Source organism: Podarcis liolepis (assembly GCF_965112155.1).
Source record: "Podarcis liolepis genome assembly, chromosome: 5".
In the NCBI taxonomy this organism is placed as follows: domain Eukaryota; kingdom Metazoa; phylum Chordata; class Lepidosauria; order Squamata; family Lacertidae; genus Podarcis; species Podarcis liolepis.
Window position 1 is genome coordinate 91,736,920 of NC_139556.1, and position 23,108 is coordinate 91,760,027.

Consider the following 23,108-nt stretch of genomic DNA (forward strand, 5'->3'; position numbering starts at 1 on the left):
ATCACATTATTTACAATTAATTTAGCCTTTTGTTCTGAATATATTGCACCCATACCATTCTCAAATCCTTGTCCTACCCCCATCCCATGTAGATTCTTCTTCATAAAACTCCAAGAGATGTTGTCGAAGGCTTTCTCCGCGTCCACGAATATCAGTACTGCTTTAGTGTTTATGTTCACTTCTAATAGTTCCAAAATGTCTATTATATTCCTCACATTGTCTGACAAATGTCTTCCTGGGAGAAAGCCTGCTTGGTCCTTATGAATCTCTTCCATCAGTACTTGAGCTTCCTCATTTCCCACCCGGGCTGCTTTGACAAGTGGATTGGGTTGACCACCTGTCAATCACCTAGTGTTCTTGTTGTTGCTGTTGTTATAATGAATTATTGGCACTTTTTACAGTAATAACTTTCATAACTTTCATTATTATTATTATTGTTATTATTAGCGACCCATCTGGCTGGGTTTCCCCAGCGACTCTGGGCAGCTCCCAACAGAATATTAAAAGCATGATAAAACATCAAACATTAAAAACTTCCCCAAACAGGGCTGCAGTCAGATGTCTTCTAAAAGTCAGATAGTTGTTTATTTCCTTGACATCTGAAGGGAGGGCATTCCACAGGGCGGGCGCCACCACCAAGAAGGCCCTCTGCCTGGTTCCCTGTAACCTCACTTCTCGCCGTGACTTAACAACAACAACAACAACAATAATAATAATAGAAACCAAAAATACAGTAAAATGGTTCCGAGGGTGGAATAAAAAAGCATCAATTAAAAAGCCGCAAAAAGCATCAATTAAAAAGCCGCAAAAAGCATCAATTAAAAAGCCGCAAAAAACAAAACAGAGAAAAATCTAAAACTCATTCATATTTTTAAATGTCAGTTCTGAAACATCCCATCCCTTGACCAAGGCCACAGATAATTAAAAGCCAAAGGACTGGAAGAAAAGAAATGTTTTTGCCTGGCACCCAAAGATAAGTAATGATGATGTAGACTGAGCTCCTCCCTGGTGAGTGCATTTTTGTATTTTTGTGCTATGAACCACCCTGAGATCTTTGGATGAAGCATGGTATACAAATTTAATAAACACATAAATAAAGCAGGGGGCCACCACTGAAAAGGCTCGCCCTTGTGTTGCCGCCCTCGGAACCACTATGATGTCAGGTGACCTGACTTCAAAGGAAAGAAAGGTTTGCTTGGAATTTCCGAGAACAGCCAATCAGTAAACCTCCAGTGCAGCAGGGCGGGGCTCCTCTCAAGAGCTCTCATCCCAGTGCGTGCTGGAGCCAATCCCAGTGTGTGCCACATTTCGAAGGCCCCCAAAGACCACCCCTGCTTGCCAAGGAACAATTGGAAGCATTCTTTAAGAACCCTGATTGTGCCTTTGTCTTTACCCTTTCCATGCATGCTACCACACATGATGTCAGGCATGGGGCAGCTGACAATGGCTTGGGGAAAGCAACCTTGCGGGTCAACGTGGACTCCTGCCAAGCCCAAACAGACCTCCTCACTGCTGCAATAGTCCCCCACTACCACAGAAGGGGCGCAGCCAATGTACTGCCTTCCAGATGTTCTTTGAGTCCCAGCTTCTACCAGCATGGCCAATGGTGAGCAGGAATAGAAGCTGTAGCCCTGCAACATCTGGGCAACTTTCCTATCCCTGGTGCAGGCCTCCTGGCAAACAGCAGGGAAGCTTTTTGTCATTTGGAGGAGACTGCCGCCACCTTCTCCTCCTCTGATATACATGGGCAGCAAGGCTAGGACCCACGTACCTATGGGACCACCTCTCCTGGTATGCCCCACGGAGGACCTGAAGGTCCACAAATGACAACATTTTGGAGCTCCCAGGTCGCAAGGTGGTTAGATTGGTTGCAACTAGGGCCAAGGCCTTTTCAGTACTGGCCCCGACTTAGTGGAACTCTCTGTCACAAGAGACCAGAGCTCTGCGGGACATGACATCTTTCCGCAGGGCCTGCAAGACAGCTGTTCTGCCTGGCCTTTGGTTTGGACTCAGTCTGACCCTTATGTTTCCCTCCCCTTATGGTTTTGATGAGGCTGCATTTTAAATTGCATTTTAACCTGTATTTTAAATTGGTCCCCCCCCCATTATGTTTTTACTGTAATTTTACTGTTGTTAGCCACCCTGAACCCAGCTCTGGACGGGGAGGGTGGAGTACAGTGGTACCTCGGGTTACGGACGCTTCAGGTTACGGACGCTTCAGGTTACGGACGCTTCAGGTTATGGACTCTTCTAACCCAGAAATAGTACCTTGGGTTAAGAACTTTGCTTCAGGATGAGAACAGAAATTGGCAGCGGGAGGCCCCATTAGCTAAAGTGGTACCTCAGGTTAAGAACAGTTTCAGGTTAAGAATGGACCTCCAGAACGAATTAAGTTCTTAACCCGAGGTACCACTGTCTAAATAAAATTTAGTAGTAGTAGTAGTACAACAATTTTGTGGTAGGCTTGTCACTTTGAAAATATGTCCTAGTCTACCCTAACACCATCATCTTCCTGGAAAAGTTGATAAAACTATTTTTTACCATTGGAGATATTCTTACCCGAGAGAAGTATTGAGAAGGCAAAGTAGGTGAGAGATCTTCCCAAAGAAGGAGGGATTGTAGAGGAGTGGAAAGAAGGAGAGAGAGAGAGAGAGAGAGAGAGAGAGAGAGAGAGAGAGAGAGAAAGAAGAAGAAGAAGAAGAAGAAGAAGAAGAAGAAGAAGAAGAAGAAGAAGAAGAAGAAGAAGAACAAGAAACTCCTGTAATTCAGATCTACTTTTTAGGAATGCAGTGGGACTTGGCAGAAAACACCATCTGTCAGTGGCAGAAAGTGTAAATTTTAATCTTATTAGGAATTCTCAGCTTAGGTGAGGCAATAAAAGCCTCAGCCGTTGCCAGTCTGCTGTGTCTATCTGTATACAAAGGAGGGGATTGATTTTTGCTAAGTACATGACTCCCAGAGCATGTGGCGCTGCTTGCACTATTAAAATAAAACCAGGCAAATCGGCAACAGCCAACAGAAACCCTCACTGCACTTATGTGTCTCTGGAGAGCCGCAAAATGCTGTCTCAGAGATCTTTCTTCTTCCACCTTGCAGTGGAAACAAAGTACCCGACAATAAGATTAACACTCTCCTTTTTTAAAAACAAAAACAACAAAAAGCCAAGCTTCTTAGCAAGCGTTTTCAATGCCCATCGCCTAACAGCAATTAGTCACTGCTAAGGTTGCCAGCTGCCAGGAATGCTACCTGCTTGTTCAGTATTTGAGCCTCAGGTGTGGCATCAGGTATTTTGTTGGCTAAACAACATTGTTGGAGATGAGAGGAGTTGTTAAAAAAATATCATTTCTGATTAGCCTAGGGTGGCCATGTGACATCCTATTTGTTTGTTTGTTTGCTTGCTTATTATGGAATTTATATATCCTGCCCTTCAGTCCAGAAGAAGTCCAGTGTGGCAAACAATTTAAAAAGAAAAACAAATTAAAGTATTCCAAAAGGAATTACAGTTTTTTTAAAAATGTAAAAACAGTTACGGTTAAAAACATTATTCCATCCAGTGATACCTGAAGAAGTAATGTCTGGGGTGAGGACCAGTTTTAGAAACTGTGATATGAAAGCTAGGAGCTAAAGGGCACCTGAAACCTAGATTGTGGGCTCTACAACGGAATGTCTAGGTGCTTTTTTTTGTAAGAATAATACAAAGCTGAAAATGAATGGACTGCAGCTAAAATCTTATATTCATTTTTCATATGGTCTAGTCCTCATCTGAAGACTGCAAAAAACAAAGCCATACTTCCCCTGCCTGCTCCCCTAATACAGTGGTACCTCTGATTATGAAATTAATTCGTTCTGGAGGTCCGTTCTTAACCTGAAACTGTTATTGACCTGAGGTACTACTTTAGCTAATGGAGCCTCCTGCTGCCAGCGCACCGCCGCTGCACAATTTCTGCTCTCATCCTGAGGTAAAGTTCTTAACCTGAGGTACTACTTCCCAGTTAAAGGTAAAGGGGCCCCTTACTGTTAGGTCCAGTTGGGGACGACTCTGGGGTTGCAGCACTCATCTCGCTTTATTGGCCAAGGGAGCTGGCGTACAGCTTCTGGGTCATGTGGCCAGCATGACTAAGCCGCTTCTGGCAAACCAGAGCAGCGCACGGAAACGCTGTTTACCTTCCCGCCGGAGTGGTAACTTATTTATCTACTTGCACTTTGATGTGCTTTCGAATTGCTAGGTTGGCAGGAGCAGGGACCGAGCAGCGGGAGCTCACCCCGTCACGGGGATTTGAACCATCGACCTTCTGATTGGCAAGTCCTAGGCTCTGTGGTTTAGACCACAGCGCCACCCGCGTCCCACTTCCCGGTTAGTGGAGTCTATAACTCGAAGTGTTTGTAACCCAAGGTGTTTGTAACCTGAGGTACCACTGTATTCTTAGGAAGGTCCCTTCTCCAGTCCTCAGAGAGTAGCTGGAAGTAAGGAGGCAGGAAAAGGTCAACAAGCTGTGGCAGTTTTGATCTGAAATCTTAGGTGCAGTACTGCTCCCAGAGCTCAGAAACTGCTCGCACGAAAGAAATTCCCCGTCGCAAAATGCGCCTAGAATAAGGGGAGTTTCGAACACTGGTGAGGAGTTATATTTCTATAGGTATTTATTTCATTTCTGCTCCGCCCCTCCTCCCAAATGAGCACAGGGTGTCATAGAGCATAATAAAAATACAATCATTGTAACAAATGAAAACACTGAAAACAACTGTACAAAAACAATTGTCAGCTGAAAAACTGTTAAATATCGCAGCAGGCATGGAATATGGTAGGAGTGGGGAACCTCAGGCCATGGGGCAAAATGTGGCCCTCTGGGCCTTTCTATCTGGCCCTTGGAACTCTCCCCAGGCCGCAACCCCTCACTGGCACTGCCTTGGCCTTTGGGTGTTTTTGCCTGACTGGAATGTGTCCTTGCGCTCAGACTCTTGCTTGGCTGAATGGAGGATAGAGAGAGGTGGGTGACTGTGTCTGTAGAGGACATCTGAAGGCAGCCCCGTTTTTAATGTTTGATGTTTTATCGTGTTTTTAATATTCTGTTGGGAGCTGCCCAGAGTGGCTGGGGAAACCCAGCCAGATGGGCAGGGTATAAATAAAGAAATTATTATTATTACTATTATTACTATTATTACTATTATTACTATTATTACTATTATTACTATTATTACTATTATTATTATTATTGAAACTAGCCTTGTATATGCCATGTCGGGGGCATTCTTGGTAAATAAAATGGTGACTGGAATCCTGTTCCTCAGAGTGTTTGTGATGGAATGAGTGAAGAAGAAGAAGAAGAGTTTGGATTTGATATCCCTCTTTATCACTACCCTAAGGAGTCTCAAAGCAGCTAACATTCTCCTTTCCCTTCCTCCCCCACAACAAACACTCTGTGAGGTGAGTGGGGCTGAGAGACTTCAGAGAAGTGTGACTGGCCCAAGGTCACCCAGCAGCTGCATGTGGAGGAGCAGGGAATCGAACCCAGTTCACCAGATTACGAGTCCACCGCTCTTAACCACTACACCACACTGAATGAAAGCTGAACCACCATTGGCCTGGACAAACCAGTGGTCAGACTCACCATCTGCATCATATGTTCAACCAGTTTCACTGTCTGCCACCATTGCAATCACACCATTTATCTAAATGTCCAATCCAAATCTCATCATCATCTAAATGTGTGTGTCTAATTAATACTGTGTGTGTAATGAATTTCAAATACTTGGTCAAATTTTGATCTCATGACTTGCAGTGAGCCAAAATGTTGCTGACTCCGGCGATGCAAAATGGCCGCAGATGAGGTCAATTGCCCTTTGCTGCTATGAAACAGCCTGACCTCTATCACACCTGGCACTCACTCTTTCCTGTGATTCATTTGTGTTATTCCTACAGGCTTTTCATATTATTATAAAACAGACCTGGTTAATTTATAACCGTGCGCTTTGGCAGTGATATGACCCCTAGACATATTTTCTTGCAAAGTTCAGTTGGAGTTGATAAGAACAAAGAAGGAGTTGTCACGCCCTGCACTATTCACTCCTAGGCTGTTACAGGCAGAATTAACAGGAACAGATTGTCTTGAATTTCCAAGGACTAATTATATCTGCTGTTTTTTTGTGTCCTCCTTTGCTGTGGTGTCTCGAGGTTGTTGTTGTTTTTAGCAACAAATAAAAAACTTTAATCGAACAGGAAGTGTGGTTCCAATACCACATGGCCCAAACTGTTTATTTCCTCATGTAATTAATTTTCCCTGCATAATTTATTTCTTGGAATTCTTACTTGCCCTTCACCGTAAAGTCAGAAGCTAAGTTACGACAATATAAAAATACCAGATTAAAATCAGTTATAATAATTTACAAGCAGAAGAATAGGGTACGCCCATGCCTCCAAAATTATGCTGGCAATTAAGAAACTGCCCTTCCATAACAGAATCATAGAACTACAGAGCTGGATACCCTGAGAGTCATGCAAGGATCACAACTTGAACAGACATACTTCATTGATCTCTGGTTTTATTTTTTTGGCATTCTATTTTACAGTACAGCTTTATGTATGATTGTTGTAAACCACTTTAATTTATTGTTAATAATAATAATATAAATATTTTTATAAACAAATAAAGCAGGTTTCATAAGAACAGAAGGTGATGGATCAGGCCAATGAGCCATCTCGTCCAGGCTCCTGTTCTCACAGTGGCTGACCACTGAAGACACACATCTGTGGGAAGCCTGCAAACTGGACATGAGCGCAATAGCACTCTGTTAAAGTCGAGGGTACAGATACAGTGGTACCTCTGGTTATGAACTTAATTCGTTCCGGAGGTCCGTTCTTAACCTGAAACCACTCTTAACCTGAGGTACCACTTTAGCTAATGGAGCCTCGCTTTGGCACTGCGCCGCCGCCGCGTGATTTCTGTTCTCATCCTGAGGTAAAGTTCTTAAGCCAAGGTACTACTTCTGGGTTAGCAGAGTCTGTAACCCGAAGTGTTTGTAACCCAAGGTACCACTTCTTCAATAACTACATACCCTTCAACTGTCATGATTAAATCATGGCATCCCATTTTGGGGTGCTGTCAGGGATTGGACTGAGGAGGAAAGGTGGGAGCCACACACCCCTTTTTTCTGAATCTTCCCAAGGGCAGGAGGACAGAATTGATTTAGAACAGTGGTTTGTAGAGGGGCATAGGCCAGAGGGGGAAAGCTGGGAGATACTGGGTGAGGAACAGCTAGAAGAGGAAACACCAGGAGAGAGACAGCTGGCAGATTCAGTGTCCTTGGACAACATTTCTGACCCACCTTCGCCCAAGACTAGACGGACTTGGAAAGTGATAGAATAGTAAGTGCAAGGACAACAAGCTCAGATTACCCGATGTAGGAGTAATGTAGATTGATGGGGACAGAGGGGGTAAATCTTTACTGGGAGTAACACCATTTTTTTAGAGAGATTTGCATTCCTTTATCTCTTGCTGTGATTATTAAAGAGCTTATCTGGTAAGGACGCTCCATCCGTTTGATCTGTTTATTTATTGCCACCTGGAGAGGGATCAGATTTCCCCAAAGCCTGACAGAGACTGTGCTCTCACATTCAGGGTGTGATCTTGCATGGGATTGCAGTGTCTAAAACCATGCATTTTGGGGGTGCTGTGATCTCACGCAGTTCACATGACTCATGCAGGCGAGCATCCTGGAAGATGTGCATCCAGGTTTTCTGTGGTAACTTGTTGGAGGGTATTATTATCTTATTGTATTTACATCCTACCTTTCCTCCAGGAAAGATGGCATACATGGTTCTGCCCCTCTCTGTCTCATTCTCCTAACAACCTTTTGTGGTGGGTTAGGCTGAAAGAAGAGACAGCTTCATGGCTGAGAACCTTGATCTCCTAGCTTCTAGTCCAGCGTTCTAACCAGTACACCATGCTGGCTCATGTCAAAAAAGCTATACAATGAAAACGCCACATGCACCTCTGCAAGGAGGGAATTCCACAGCTTAGCAGCTGCCACAGAGAAAGTCATCTCTTTGACCACCACATCATCTCCCCAAACTTCAGAAGGTGGTGGAACTTCAAGGAGGGCCTCTCTACTGAGCTTAACACTCAAGAGGGTCTGCAGGGAAGGAGATTTGTCTTTTAGATATTCGAGGTGTAAGTCACTTAGGTTTTTGAGCACTCAGTTGATGGGTGACAACGTGCCTACTAGGCTTTTGTTAAAACAGACGAACGTTTCCATAAGGGGATTTGGGGCATTTGTTAAAAAATAAATGGTTTCAAACATCACAGTCAATTTGCAAGCAGTACAGATTTATGCTCTTTTGGGGGGCTTCCTTAAATTTCCCCAGACATTTTTTTTTCCTGAGGAAAAACACTCAAATTCACTTTGAATTTTGCCTTAGGCAGGACACTCAGGGCAAGCCTGATATCAAACTCTTCATTAGATACCAATTTCTGGGATGCTGAACCAGACAGTTGCCTTTGTGCCTTGGAGCCCAGAGCTGGTCTGCTCCTAAGAGTTGTTGACAACCCATTCCATTTGCGACAGTAATGAGCAAAGAAGTTGAAACTCATCTCAGCGGGGGATTCCACAGACAGTCAGCTGGCCTTGGGGTCATCTGAAGTGCAATGTCAGTACCGCTTGCATATACTAGTAGCCAGCCATGCTTTTTCCCCCATTCTTTCCTAATACCCCAGGCTTCGATTGCTACTCAGTGGTAGGAATGGCAAAGGCAGCTCTGCAACCCTGACCTTGTAGGCCGACCGCAATGACTCAGTGGCACGCTGCTGCTAAAGAGATTTCTTTTCCTTGGGAAATCATGAGCCACTGAATAATTTCCATTCCTATTATTATTCTAAGGCCTACGGCAAGATGACTGTGGTTACAAGTGGAGCAAGGATTGCATGTCACTCCCTTGAATGTTGAACTCTCTTCTGTGCTTGGAGTTAACAGTCTGAAAAAGAAAAATGTACGGAGCCAAATATAGCCCAGAAATTCTCCTACCCATCACAAGAATCTGTCTAAGGTATTAAATCTTCGCTGGTTTCATAAGCGATAAAGTGAAACGAAAACATTCCAGGCATATTCTCTCTTTAAGAGAGAGAGAGCGTCCTGTTGGGAACAGCAACAAAAAGAAGAGCAAGAGGAAAGTTTAGGGGAAATGGGTTGGTTTTTCCACTCCTATCAGGGTGGTGTAAAAATATGAGCCATAAGATTTCCAGAATAGACAAGATTCAGAAATAGCATCTGGAATGTTTTTCTCCTGATCAACTGAGCTTCAGATGGTTCAGACTTTGGGTTTTGATATACACAAAATACCAGAAATTTGGATGCCTCTCTTGGAGTTTGTCTGAAGAAACACGGATGACGGCATTTGTAGTCCGACAACATTTGAAGAGTCACCTGTTACCAGTCTCTAGTGTAAACACAACAGAGTCATTGATGCTGTGATAGAGGGCTCATCCCCGCTTCCATTTGTTGCATAATTCCTAGTCATGGGTTCTTTTTTTGTCCCACAAATGTCAGTTGGGTTTTCTGCATATTGACTTTTGTTCCAATTCAGCAGTAAATAGCAGGTTTGTCCGGGGAAAGCAGCAGGACAAAAAAACCACCCCCAAATCTCTTGAATCCATGACTAGAAATCATGGGGCAAGTGTGGATGAGGCCAAGATAGGAAAGCTGGGCTTTTCCATACAATTCACAAAAGCAAACCAAGATTCCTCCCAGTGAAGAAGATTCTGTGAAGAAGAGTTTTGATTTGATATCTCGCTTTATCACTACCTGAAGGAGTCTCAAAGCAGCTAACATTCTCTTTTCCCTTCAACAAACACTCTGTGAGGTGAGTGGGGCTGAGAGACTTCAGAGAAGTGTGACTAGCCCAAGGTCACCCAGTAGCTGCATGTGGAGGAGCAGAGACGCGAACCCGGTTCACCAGATTACGGGTCTACCACTCTTAACCACTACACCACACTGGCTCCCACTGTGGGGAGCCTCTACTGGTTCTACCTCCCTGTGGGTATTTTTCCAGATAGCCTATGTTTCTGGCAACTGGAAGGCCATAGGTACTAACAAGGTCCCATCTTCTGTTTATTCATCTCTATTTGGCTTCTTTTCTACAGAATTCTCTTCTGCCTAGAATTCACAATGTTCATAATTTGAAAACTCATCTTTTCACCCATGTGGCGCTGTGGTCTAAACCACAGAGCCTAGGGCTTGCTGATCAGAAGGTCGGTGGTTTGAATCCCTGCGAGGGGGTGAGCTCCTGTTGCCCGGTCTCAGCTCCTGCCAACCTAGCAGTTCGGAAGCATGTCAAAGTGCAAGTAGATAAATAGGTACCGCTCTGGCTGGAAGGTAAACAGCGTTTCCGTGCACTGCTCTGGTTCACCAGAAGCGGCTTTGTCATGCTGGCCACATGACCCAGAAGCTGTACGCCAGCTCCCTCAGCCTGTAAAGGTAGATGAGTGCCGCAACCCCAGAGTCGTCTGTGACCTTACCTTTTTTCTATCTTGGTTAAAATTCCTTCCTTTTTCCTGCTTTTCCAGAGTGCAATACCACAGGCATAATAATAATAATAATAATAATAATAATAATAATAATAATAATAATGGCACAGCACTGAAATGTAGGTGCTATTTAGATCAATAATTATCTACATTATCATAGTTGGCATATTTTAGCACTGAAGCCATATTCCCTGCCTGCAATGTCTGGCTGTTACTATAATGCTGTCCATTCTTTCCCACAATGGCTCTGCCCACAAGTGTTGACTCTGCAATAAAATAAAATAAAAATAAAAATGGCAGCATATGGTGAGTCCTTCTAGAGTTCCCTTTCTGGTTTTGTGATGTTTAGAAATAAACATTGGCAGTGGTTTTTCAAGAGGGTACTTGATGCTTGCTTTCTTCTTCTTTTCAGACGGTGTCAGTAGTCTGTAAACTCTCCTTCCAACAGACTAGATATTAATTTTGGCACTTAAAATTGGACAGACTTGAGAAACGGGTCTATTCACAAATCACAACCTCTATGATTTATGAATGGTAGCTTGTTCGTAGTAATTTCATAGGCAAAGTGTCTGCTTCCCATGACCACTGAGATACCTCAAAACCTGTTCTGGTAGAGGCTTTTAAAACCAATTACTGTTAACACGTTCAGTGGCCGAATCAACATTTTTAGTGACCTGAATAGGAGTTGTCAATTCCTGGCTAGCTTAGGAACTTCTAAGTCACCTGCCCTTCGCCCCAGCAGGTGACTGTTTAAACAACAGCAGAGACATCTTCTCTGTCTATTGGGAGTCATAGTTCCATAGAGAACATGAGTCTATGAAATAACCCTAATTAATCTTCAAAGGGTGTGTGGTTTAAACATCTGGGAACTCCTTGTTGGGGAAGAAGGCGAGGACTGTTAGCTCAAATTAACAATCCTGGAAGAATGACTATGACCAGTGCTATTTTTCTAGAAAGAGAGGTGCCATAACTCACCATGAACACCTCTTTTGTTCTCTTAGAATGACAATGGCCCCCACCTGAGAGGTGCTGGAACTGAGTTCCAATGAGTTCCGACTGGGAAAAAGTCCTGACTATAACTTATATAATAATAATTTATTATTTATACCCTGCCCATCTGGCTGGGTTTCTCCAGCCACTCTGGGCGGCTTCCAACCGAATATTAAAAACAATACAGCACCAGACATTAAAAACTTCCCTAAACAGGGCTGCCTTCAGTTGTCTTTTAAAAGTAAAATAGTTGTTTATTGCCTTGACATCTGCTGGGAGGGTGTTCCACAGGACAGGCGCCACTACTGAGAAGGCCCTCTGCCTGGTTCCCTGTATCCTCACTTCTCACAGGGAGGGAACTGCCAGAAGGCCCTCGGCGCTGGACCTCAGGGTCTGGGCTGGATGATGGGGGTGGAGACGCTCCTTCAGGTATACAGGACCAAGGGCTTTAAAGGTCAGCACCAACACTTTGAGTTGTGCTCGGAAACGTACTGGGAGCCAATGAAGATCTTTCAGGACCAGTGTTATATGGTCTCCGTGGCCACTCCCAATCACCAGTCTAGCTGCCGCATTCTGGATTAGTTGTAGTTTCCGAGTCACCTTCAAAGGTAGCCTCACGTAGAGCGCATTGCAGTAGTCCAAGCGGGAGATAACTTAGGCATGACCACTACATTTTTGAATGCAAGAAATTCTGGTATAGGTGAGATTAGTAGCCTAGGATAAAAGTCCTAGAATGTATTTGCTTCTTCGTTTCCTTTATTTCAAGACCTGCTTCCTATAAAACATCTCAACAATAAAAAACAGCAGTAAAAACACAGATGAAACAATTTCTTCTATAAAAACAGTGGAAAATCCAATGCAGACTGGATTTATCCGATTATAAAAGGATGGTCTTCAGCAGGAACCAAAATTACAATAAGGATTGCACCTGCCTGATATGCAACAGGAAGGAGTTCCTAAGGGTAGATGCGGCCACATTAAAAGCCTGATTCGTACGTCATACAAAATGGACCCCCCAATCGGATGGTATCTTTAGAAGGCCCCCTCCTGGAGAGTGTCAGTGCCAATGTTGCCATATGCCCTCTTTTCCCAGGACACGTCCTTGTTTTCATGGGTAGAGTTGTCATAGCGATCCATAGTTAGGACTTGGCAAATGTGCCCTCTTTTTTACTCTTCAAGATATGCCAGCCCCAGGGCCAGATTTAGGTTTGATTAGGTCCTCAGCTACTGAAGGTAATGGGGCCTTTTGTATGTCCAGCTGTCCTTTGTCAACAACAAATTGTCGCTGTTTTTTGTGTTGAATATATGCTATATGGTAATTTATGGACCTAACATATCTAAAGCCATTTGCACACAACAAAATATGTATTTTATCAAAGTAATTGATATAGAAATGAGCAAACCAGTGATATTTTAGGGAGCAGGCTAGCAGGCGGGGACCATTACTTACATCATAGGAGCCTACACAACACAAAACATTGTTGCCGTATGTAGGTTTTATTGCATTTGTTTTTTTATTTTATATTTTGGAAATATAAGCTATAGCTTGTTTAGCTTATACGTAAATCTGGCACTGGCCAACCCTAGCAGTGATCAGTTGGGGTAATATGGGGCATAGCTGTCAATGTTTCCCCTTTTTATGGGAAATTCCTTTATTCTGAATAGGATTCCTCGCAAGAAAAGGGGAAAGTTGACAGCTATGATATGGGGTGATATGATTGTTTAGTGTTGATACATAGGGCTTTTTACACCATTACTGGCAGCTTGAACTTAGCCCAGTAGTAAATTGGCAGCCCATGCAATTCTTTCAGCAACAGCTGATGGTGATAGTTTGTGCCAATGTGTGTAATGACCCCTGCACTGTTCACTAGCTCCAGTTTCCAGGCCAACATCACAGCAGCTCCCATTCAGAAGACAACCTCTGCATTGCCAAACCATAGCAGGATAGAAACTGCACTGCCACTTGCCCATTCGGACAATGTAAGTCAGTTCATTGTTCTTTCTCTATTTTGGGGTGTAGGTGAACGAATTCTCCTTGTGCATTGCTGCTAATGGGATCTTCCTTCCTGGAGCAATTAGCAGTAGGAGAATGCATATGAGAGAGAGTTTTCATTTAGGCGATTTTATTTCATTGCATGACATGGTTCCTATCCTGATCTCTCCCCACCCCACAACTGCTCTTTGCAAAGTGAGAACAAAATATAATGAATGTATACACACACACACACACACACACACACACACACACACACATTTAACATTTCATCTAGTTTGGTCCTTTGGCAATTGACTGCTGTTTTTGATGGAATGTTGCATGACAAAAGAAAAGGCATTTTTAAAAAGAATGTCAAAATTGAAAGTTTATTTACTGCCTCTCTGCAATTTCTGGTTTTTCAATGTGTCAGTACTCAGGTCTGGTCAAAACTATAATTTTGTTCTAGTACACACACACACACACACACACACACTGAATACACATATCCCCCACCTTAACAATGGCCTGTGTAGATAACTTTTTGTTCTCATACTTTCTTGATTATTTCATTGCATAAATGCTCACTCTCTTCCAGCCTCCTCCCTCTGCTTTGTTGATTCAGGGAGCATGGGCTTAACCTTGACTTTGGGGTCAATGCTTTCTGCAAAATGTACAGTCAGCAGAGAGTACGGGAGAAAATCAATGTGGAACATATTACCGAATATGATGCTCAGACGTTACTGCTTGGAAGTCATGCCTGGAGATGGAAGCAACAGAGGTTATTTTAAAAGGAGAGCATGTCAAAGGAGCTCTTTCATTTGGTGTGCTTGCTTCTTATTCTTCATCAGTTTTTGACCGCAGCCTCTCCTCTCTCTTTTGTGAAGAGGTTTCTTTTATGTTTCAGCCTTCAACTCGCTGGGAGGCTAAGTGGAGTCATGACTGCCTCCCTCAGCTTCACTGGGGCTGGGTAGCTAGCAATGGAATTAATAGGCTAGTTTGTTATTTAGAGCATGTATAAACCAGTTGCTCAACAACTTCTCCAAGTGGTGTACAAGTCCTATTCTTTACAAAGCATGAATAAAATAAAAAAAGAATTATTATTAATATTGATTAAATTTGTAGGCTGCCCTTCATCCGTAAACCTCAGGGTGGTTGACAACTTAAAATAAACAAACCAATTAAAAACAAATATACATAAAGCCATAATTAGAAATAAAGATAAAATTTAGATACAGCCCTACCCACTTTGGAAGAATGCCTGGACTTGGTTGAGATGGCAAATTTAACATGTTTAATTAGCGAAAAACCATGACTGACATTTATTATGGACTGGAAATTTGTTATGTACTTTTTGCGTGGAAGAGAAAGTGAACTTGTAATAGCTGGATTTGAAGATTGAAAAAACACTGGTTTATAGTAGATAGACTGGTTGGGTCCTAAGGAGTGAATACTATATTTAGCTGCAGGACAGAGAGCCAGAAGTCCTCTTATTCTTCTTTATTTTTCTCTAATCTTTTCTCTCTCTTTCTCTTCTCTTGTTTTCGCTCTCCTTTTCTTGTATTTTTCTCCTTCCTGCCTTTCTTCTTATTTAGATTAAATAGCTGTTTAACACCCGTATATTATAAAAATATACTTTGTAATGGGTATGGGTTTTTTTGGGGAGGTAAATCTCTGAATAAGTATCAATAATTTTGTAAATTGAGGGAGAGAGATAAGAAAGAAAGAAAGAAAGAAAGAAAGAAAGAAAGAAAGAAAGAAAGAAAGAAAGATCAATGAAACCATCTAAGACAAATCTAAGGTCCCATCTGCACCATACGTTTGTGGCCATGCAGAAAGACCTCTAGGACATCATAGCGCTCTTGGGTACCACATGGATGACCCCAGGGCTAGCTAGTTCAGCTGCATAATGCTAGGCTACCGAGTCCTTTGTCTGTTTCAGCAAGTGCAGGTGATATAATAGTGCAGAGGATAGAAAATGCATTATTAAGTGGGGCTGAGATTGTCTTGCCCACCCCACCCCACCCCGCAAAACAAGTCAGTTTCCATGCAGATTTTGCATTCTGTACAGAAGATCCCTGGCCAAACCTGACTTCCAGCCTTTCAATGGAGCCATCAGAAGCCTGAATACTCCCATTTTACTCCCTGCCCTACTTTCCACACACACCCTACAAATCACCAACACTGCTATGCTAAAAATACACCTCAATTTCAAACAAGCTACCACCTGCAGGATACTGTCTGAACAAGCTACAATTACTATAGGTTGCCAGCTTGATCCGCATAAACATGGGCAAGTTTTCCCCTGGGCATGCCAGTACAGTGTGGGAAAACCATATATAACCTTTGCAGGCATCGTTCCAGGAATGTGCTGTGCATGCATGTGTGCCTGTTTTGCCATGTGTATATGCAGTGGCCAATGACTATAAGGCACAGAGACCTTCTTGTTTACTTACGAAGGTCACAGAAATTATGTACTCCATTCCCCCAAAGAAGGGCTCCGTGGATGAGCAACATAGACTAGAACACGGTTTCCCAAACTTTGGTCTCCAGATGTTTTTATAATAATAATAAAAATATTTTTTATTTTTTATACCCTGCCCATCTGGCTGAGTTTCCCCAGCCACTCTGGGCAGCTCCCAATCAAGTGTTAAAAACAATACAGCATTAAGTATTAAAAACTTCCCTGAACAGGGCTGCCTTCAGATGTCTTTTGAAGATAGGATAGCTGCTTATTTCCTTCACATCTGAAGGGAGGGTGTTCCACAGGGTGGGTGCCACTACCAGAAGGCCCTCTGCCTGGTTCCCTGTAACCTCACTTCTCGCAATGAGGGAACTGCCAGAAGGCCCTCGGAGCTGGACCTCAGTGTCCAGGCTGAACGATGGGGGTGGAGATGCTCCTTCAGGTATACTGGACCGAGGCCGTTTAGGGCTTTAAAGGTTAGCACCAACACTTTGAATTGTGCTCGGAAACATACTACGGACTACGACTCCCATCATTCCTAGCTATCAGGGCCAGTGGTCAGGGATGAATCCCGCTTGGCAATCTGTTTAAACAACATTTGATTCAGCTCAGTTGGTTAGAGCATGGTGCTGATAATGCCAAGGCCACAAGTTTGATCCCCATATGGGACAGCCGCATATTCCTTCATTGCAGGGGGGCTGGACTCGATGATCCTTAGGGTCCCTTCCAACTCTACAATTCTATGATTCCAGGATTCAAGATGCTTTGCTCCCTGAGGAAGTTCAATCGTAGCAAAGGATGCAAAAAGGATGGAAAAGAGCCCGCACAGTGCAATTGCCCTGTCGAACAGCAGCAAATGCTCATTCAGATCTGTAACTCAGGCCTTCCTGCTTTCCCTGTGTAATTAGGTTGTTTCCATGGTAATGATCTAATTATGGTCTTCTTGGCTTTGTGTAATCACATTTGCTGTGTTTTGGCATTTGATGATTCGCCCCCCCCCCCAACACCTTTCCTTATTTCTGAACCAAAGCACTTGGCAACTCCGTTCCCTTTCTCTTAAGCTGAATAATGACTTTTCGAGAAGAAAACCTGGGTGACTTTTTCTTCTTTCTTTTGCTTCTGCTAAAAAAAGAAAGGAAGAAAAAGAAGTAAGGATAAGGACTACGAAGAGGCAGGGAAGCACCATGTTTCCCTCGCCCTGCTAAAAGAGTTTTCAGCAATTGTTCCATGGACTGGAATTGGCCCATGCAGCTTGTGAACCACCAAGCCAAGCTCAGCCCATTCTCTCTGCATGGTGGTTTTGCTAGGGGCCAGGCTTGCCTGAGATGCTTTGCTGCCTGAGGTGAAAAACAAACATGCATTTCATGTATAGAAGTCCCCCATCCATCCCTGCACTAGGACTACATGTTGGGCATTAGGATCTCTCAGATAGGCTGTTGCTGATCTTCCAACCCTGGGGATGGGAAACCCTTCACTTCTGGGCAACCATCAGAGGTTCAGGCACCAGCGGTGGAGCAAGTTAATGTAAATTTTACTACTACTACTAATTTTATTATTTGTACCCTACCCATCTGACTGGGTTGCCCCAGCCACTCTGGGTGGCTTCCAGAATATACAACAACATAATAAAACATTAAACATTTAAAACTTTCCTATACAGGGCTGCCTTCAGATGTCTTCTAAAGGTTGTCATCTCATTGATATCTGATGGGAGGGCATTACACAGGCAGGTGCCACTACCGAGAAGGTCCTCTGCCTGGCTCTCTGTAACCTTACCTCTCACTAGGAGGGAACCACCAGAAGGCCCTCAGAGCTGGACCTCAGTGTCTGGGCTGAACGATGGGAGTGAAGATGCTCCTTCAGGTAGACACCCACTCCATCCAGGCAACCAAAAAGTGATATCATGGTTCAAGGGCAAATTCCAGCCAGGCACAAACATTTATGATGTGGAGCCTGGCCTGTGAGGGGTGTGGCTTGGAAGAGAAGAGTGGCCTTGAGCAAATTCTGAGTGACAGGTAGCAATGGGGGGGGGGGAGGACTACAATTGGACCCTGGGCCTCAGATTCACTGCCGTATTCTTTGTGCCAGATCTCATGAGTATTCACTCTTCCTTGAGCTGGTCAGTCCAGTGGCGTAGCAAGGTCAGGTGGTACCCAGTGCGGAAAATTTCTTGTCACCCCTCCCCCCACATTGAAATCTAGTTGGACTCCCAAGAGACTGCGATCTACTCAGAGTAGGGGGTTACAGGGTTACAGGGTTGGGGTCCTGAGTTGAGGGAGATTCTGCTTCTCTCCTTCCAGTCACCCTCTGCTTGTTTGATCACCTGGGTATTGTCGGCCAGTCGGTGTTAAAGAAGGATAGAACTTTTTTATGTATGCTACAGCAGCAGCAAGAATTCTCATTGCAAAGCATTGGAAGACACAAGACCTACCTTGGAAGAATGGCAGATGCAACTAATAGACTACATGGAGATGGCGGAAATGACTGGCAGAATCCGAGACCAGGGAGAAGAGTCGGTGGAAGAAGATTGGAGGAAATTTAAAACTTATTTGCAGAAATATTGTAAAATTTTTGAATGTTGAGGACATTGAAATGAATCGCAGGGGTTCTAGCAACAAGGTAAAATGTAAGATTGGATTAATAATAGATAGACTAATAGGACATGAATTTGCTGAATTAACTTTTAAAAGGAATACAAAAATGGGAGACGTGAGGAAGTCAGGAAAATAAGTTAACTAAAGAGGAGAAATTAAGAAGGAGGGAAATTTTGTCTTTTTTCTCCCCCCCCCCTTTTTATAGGTGTTTTTCCCTTTCTTTTTTGTGCTTAATGTCTGTATTTCTGTTTTTTACAACTTTGTATGTTTTTCGTTTTTCCTATTTTTTAAACTCTTTTATTGTTAAAACCTAATAAAATATTATATTTTTTTTAAAAAAAATTGTTTGATCACCTGCCTCCTTCCTGTCCTCTCCCTGCCTGCCTGTCTGCCTCCTACAGCAGCTCAGGGATACAGGACTGTCAGAATGAAGGGAGAAGGGGGGAAGGCCACCAGCAAAGTGGCGCAACTCCACCCCTTCCCCAACAGATCCACCCGCCCAGGTGGAAATCAGGGGTGGGTGGCACGCCGAATGTCACCCTCCTCGGTAATGACACCGAGTGGCCTGCCCCCACCGCTCCCACCTTGCTTCACCCGTGGGTCAACCATTTTGATTGTTCAAAGAAAAGAAGACATGTATTCTATCTAACCTTGACAGTAGGCAACCTGGAAGGAGGGAGGAGATGAAAAAGCAACTACCTTTTACCCTGCTAAGCCATGCAGTGTCAGAGTTGTCTTCTGTCAAGGCACCCTGGAAGCGACAGAGTTGTTTGTGGGAAGCTATTTGATAAGAGTTACTATGGCAATTGGAAATCTCCAGGGAGGGGGAAATCAATTAAGTGATATAATGGCAACAAGCCAAGAACAAAAAGGCAAATTCCTCTTTTGGGTTACACAGGAAGTTCTGAACAATAATGAGCCCAGAAAAACAAAGGCTGCTACTTTCCCCCGTCTCAGACAGAAATATTATCTCTCAAACAACACAGGCTGCCAGGGATTTAACTTGGGGTCTTCTGCATTCAAGACAGGTGTTCTACCACTGAGAAATGGTCCTTCTCCATTGGGAAAGAGTACTGCTCTTCCAACTTCCTCATTCAGCTTCATGTATGTACTTCTCAAGGAAGAGAAAAAGAGCAACCTTTAGCACTCCATGACCAAGGTGGCAGTGAGAGAGGGCACCTAGAGATTTCATGGATGCCAGGGAAAGACTTCAAGAGTGCCATTGAAAGCAAGTTGGAAAGAATCATCTGCTGCTGTTCATCTTCAACATCTGATAATCGCAGGGATATTGCCTCTAAATCTGGAAATTGCATTTATTGTCATGGCTACTGATTGATATATCCTCCATGAAATGAAGGCTACTTGGATCTCAGCCTGTCATTCATTATTGCCGTAAGATAAATGCACCATAAAAAGGTCCACTTCAACAACAGTCAACCAGTTATCAGGTGGCTTTGGAACTACAGCCAAAATTAAGATGACTGTGATTGTGTACAATCCACATTTCCAACAACAACATTATGCATACTCAGATGCTTCAGCCAAGCTGGTTCCAGCAAGAAACGTCAGAGAAGGTGCATGGCACAGGTCTCCCATTTACACTGTGTGCTGCTAAGTGGCAGAGGCTGAGCCAAGGGCTTCTGCAAAGATCGCTTTCAATTTGGAGGTGCTCAAATTAAAACTGACACAAGGTAGCATTAGCTTGTGGGCCGAAGATGCCCCTTGTTCATCAGATAACATTAACAGGACAATCGATACAGCCAGATAAGTGTATGCCTTCAGGAATCCAGGAAAACAAAAGGCCGCATCAACGTGGTCTACACAGTTTTCTCTGACAACTCACAAAGGCCTCATGTGATGGAAACCTATGAATGTCCATTGGTCACGATCCAAAACTGTGTGCATGTATTAGGGGGAATATAACTTGAGAGGTTAATGTGCATAACAACCACCCAATGTGCATCTTGACCAAGGAGAATGTGCACTTAATCCAGTCATAAAGAGGGAATTGTGCACATTTTCTGGTCAGTATGCAGTATCACTAGGGACGAGGGTGGTGCTGTGGGTTAAACCACAGAACCTAGGACTTGCCGATCAGAAGGTTGGCAGTTCAAATCCCCGTGACGGGGTGAGCTCCCATTGCTCGGTCCCAGCTCCTGCCAACTTAGCAGTTTGAAAGCACATCAAAGTGCAAGTAGATAAATAGGTACCGCTCCGGTGGGAAGGTAAACAGCATTTCCGTGCGCTGCTCTGGTTCACCAGAAGCAGCTTAGTCATGTTGGCCACATGACTCGGAAGATGTACACCGGCTCCCTCGGTCAATAAAGTGAGATGAGCACCGCAACCCCAGAGTCGACCACGACTGGACCTAGTGGTCAGGAGTCCCTTTACCTTTACCTTTATGCAGTATCACTAACAGCTCATGAAGAATGTGCATGTAATGACTGAATTCTGTACATTCTCTGGCCATTAAGCATAATCAACAGGTCTTGAGGAATGTGCATATATCAGCTAAATGTTGCATATTCTCAGTCAATCATTATGCATAATCTCCAACAGGCCTCAGGAAATTTACACTTCCTTTTGTACATTCTCCAGGCAAATAGGCACATTCTCCAGGCAGTATGCACAATCTCCAAGAAACATGTCTTCTTTCCATTACATTTTGTTCAGAAGTCCGCAGTCTGCACCCCCACCTCCACATGTGCTGCTTCTAGCCCACTAGACCACAGCGTACCTTTACCACTGACCAGCAGGTCCAAAGAAAGAAATTTGGGGCTCTGGATAAAAATCAACTTTTCCTGTAGTCCAGACCCCTAACTTTTCACCTTTCTTAGCGATTTACCCACCCCTGACTATTGATGTGTCATCATTCTCCAAGTATTTGGATCCTTACGTATCCAAATGGAACAATCTGTACATATATGCAGGCTGGAGGGGAATCTAAAGTTTTGCAGAAGTACATATTTTAAAAACCTTGTAGAAAAAAAATATAAGGGGGGCGGAGAGACCCCGAAACAGCCTGATGAGAGCTAAGCCTGATCAGCGGCCATGCTGGCTGACTGATGGAGAGCATGGGCAGTGCTTTTTTCCTAGAAAAATAGGTGTCGGTACTCACCATGGAGTTGTTATAGTAAGTGCCACACTTTCTAACAACAAAAAAGAGGGGTGCTGCTACTGCGTACCCTTGAGTACCCCTAGGGAGAAAAAAAACACTGGGCATGTGGGAGTTCAGAAAACAATGGGGAAGGTCAAGTGGCGAGACTTTAATCTGCACAAAGATGGAAAGATTCATCCTTACCTATGATGGAGGAAGGGACGCGGGTGGCTCTGTGGGTTAAACGACAGAGCCTAGGACTTGCTGATCAGAAGGTCGGCGGTTCAAATCCCCGTGACGGGGTGAGCTCCCGTTGCTTGGTCTCTGCTCCTGCCAACCTAGCAGTTCAAAAGCACAAAGTACAAGTAGATAAATAGGTACAGCTCTGGTGGGAAGGTAAACGGCATTTCCGTGCGCTGCTCTGATTCTCCAGAAGCGGCTTAGTCATGCTGGCCACATGACCTGGAAGCTGTATGCCAGCTCCCTCGGCCAGTAAAGCGAGATGAGCGCCACAACCCCAGAGTCGGCCATGACTGGACCTAATGGTCAGGGGTCCCTTTACCTTTACCTTTTTATTATGGAGGAACGGTTTTTAAACTTACAGTGGTACCTTGGTTCTCAGACGTCTTGATACTCAAACAACTTGGAACCCCAAACTGCAAACCTGGAAGTTAGTGTTCCGGTTTGCAAACTTTTTTTGGAAGCTGAATGTGCTCTGTTTTGAGTGTTATGCTTCCGATTTGAGTGACACACTTCCGTTTTGGGTGACACACTTCCATTTTGAGTGTTACACTGAGGTCTCTCTGTTTTTGCTACTTATTTTGTGTTTTTATTTTTGCGGCTTTTTTGTTTTGTTTTTGTGACTGTGTGGAACCCAGTTCAGCTACTGATTGATTGTATGACTGCAGTACATTGTTTATTGCTTTCATTTTATGGATCAATGGTCTCATTAGATAGTAAAATTCATGTTAAATTGCTGTTTTGGGGTTGTTGTTTTTTTAAAAAAAGTCTGGAATGGATTAATCCATTTTGCAATACTTTCTATGGGAAAGCACGCCTTGGTTTTAGAATGCTTTGGTTTTGGAACAGACTTCCAGAACGGATTAAGTTAGAGAAGCAAGGCACTACTGTACTGGACTTAGCCGAGATGGCAAAGTTGACATATCTAATCAGAGAAAAATCATTGTCGATATTACTAAAGATTGGAAACTCCTTATAGGTTTTTTGCATAAAAAAAGAAAATGAACTTAAGATATCTGGGTTTGAGGACTGCAGAAAATATTGGTTTATAGAAAGTGGAGTTGTTGAATGGTATCGTGGAGTGGATGTTTTGAATACTCTTGACAGACAAAGAATCTGTTCTCTCTTTTTCTTTTTTCTTCCTTTGTCTTCTTTTCTTTTTTCTTTTCCTTCCTTTGGTTTGTGGTTTTATCTCTGATGTAAAAAAATGGATATTTGATACTAACCTTTGTACATT

At 43.5% G+C, this 23,108-nt stretch overlaps 1 long non-coding RNA gene across 1 annotated transcript; it reads left to right on the forward strand.

Moving 5' to 3' along the window:
• The first annotated feature begins 1,532 nt into the window (after window positions 1–1,532).
• Window positions 1,533–14,517, forward strand: LOC310707498. The gene is made up of 3 exons (XR_014526515.1): window positions 1,533–1,606; window positions 8,872–9,037; window positions 14,102–14,517. It is a non-coding gene; the product is annotated as an uncharacterized lncRNA (long non-coding RNA).
• The last annotated feature ends 8,591 nt before the right edge of the window (window positions 14,518–23,108 follow it).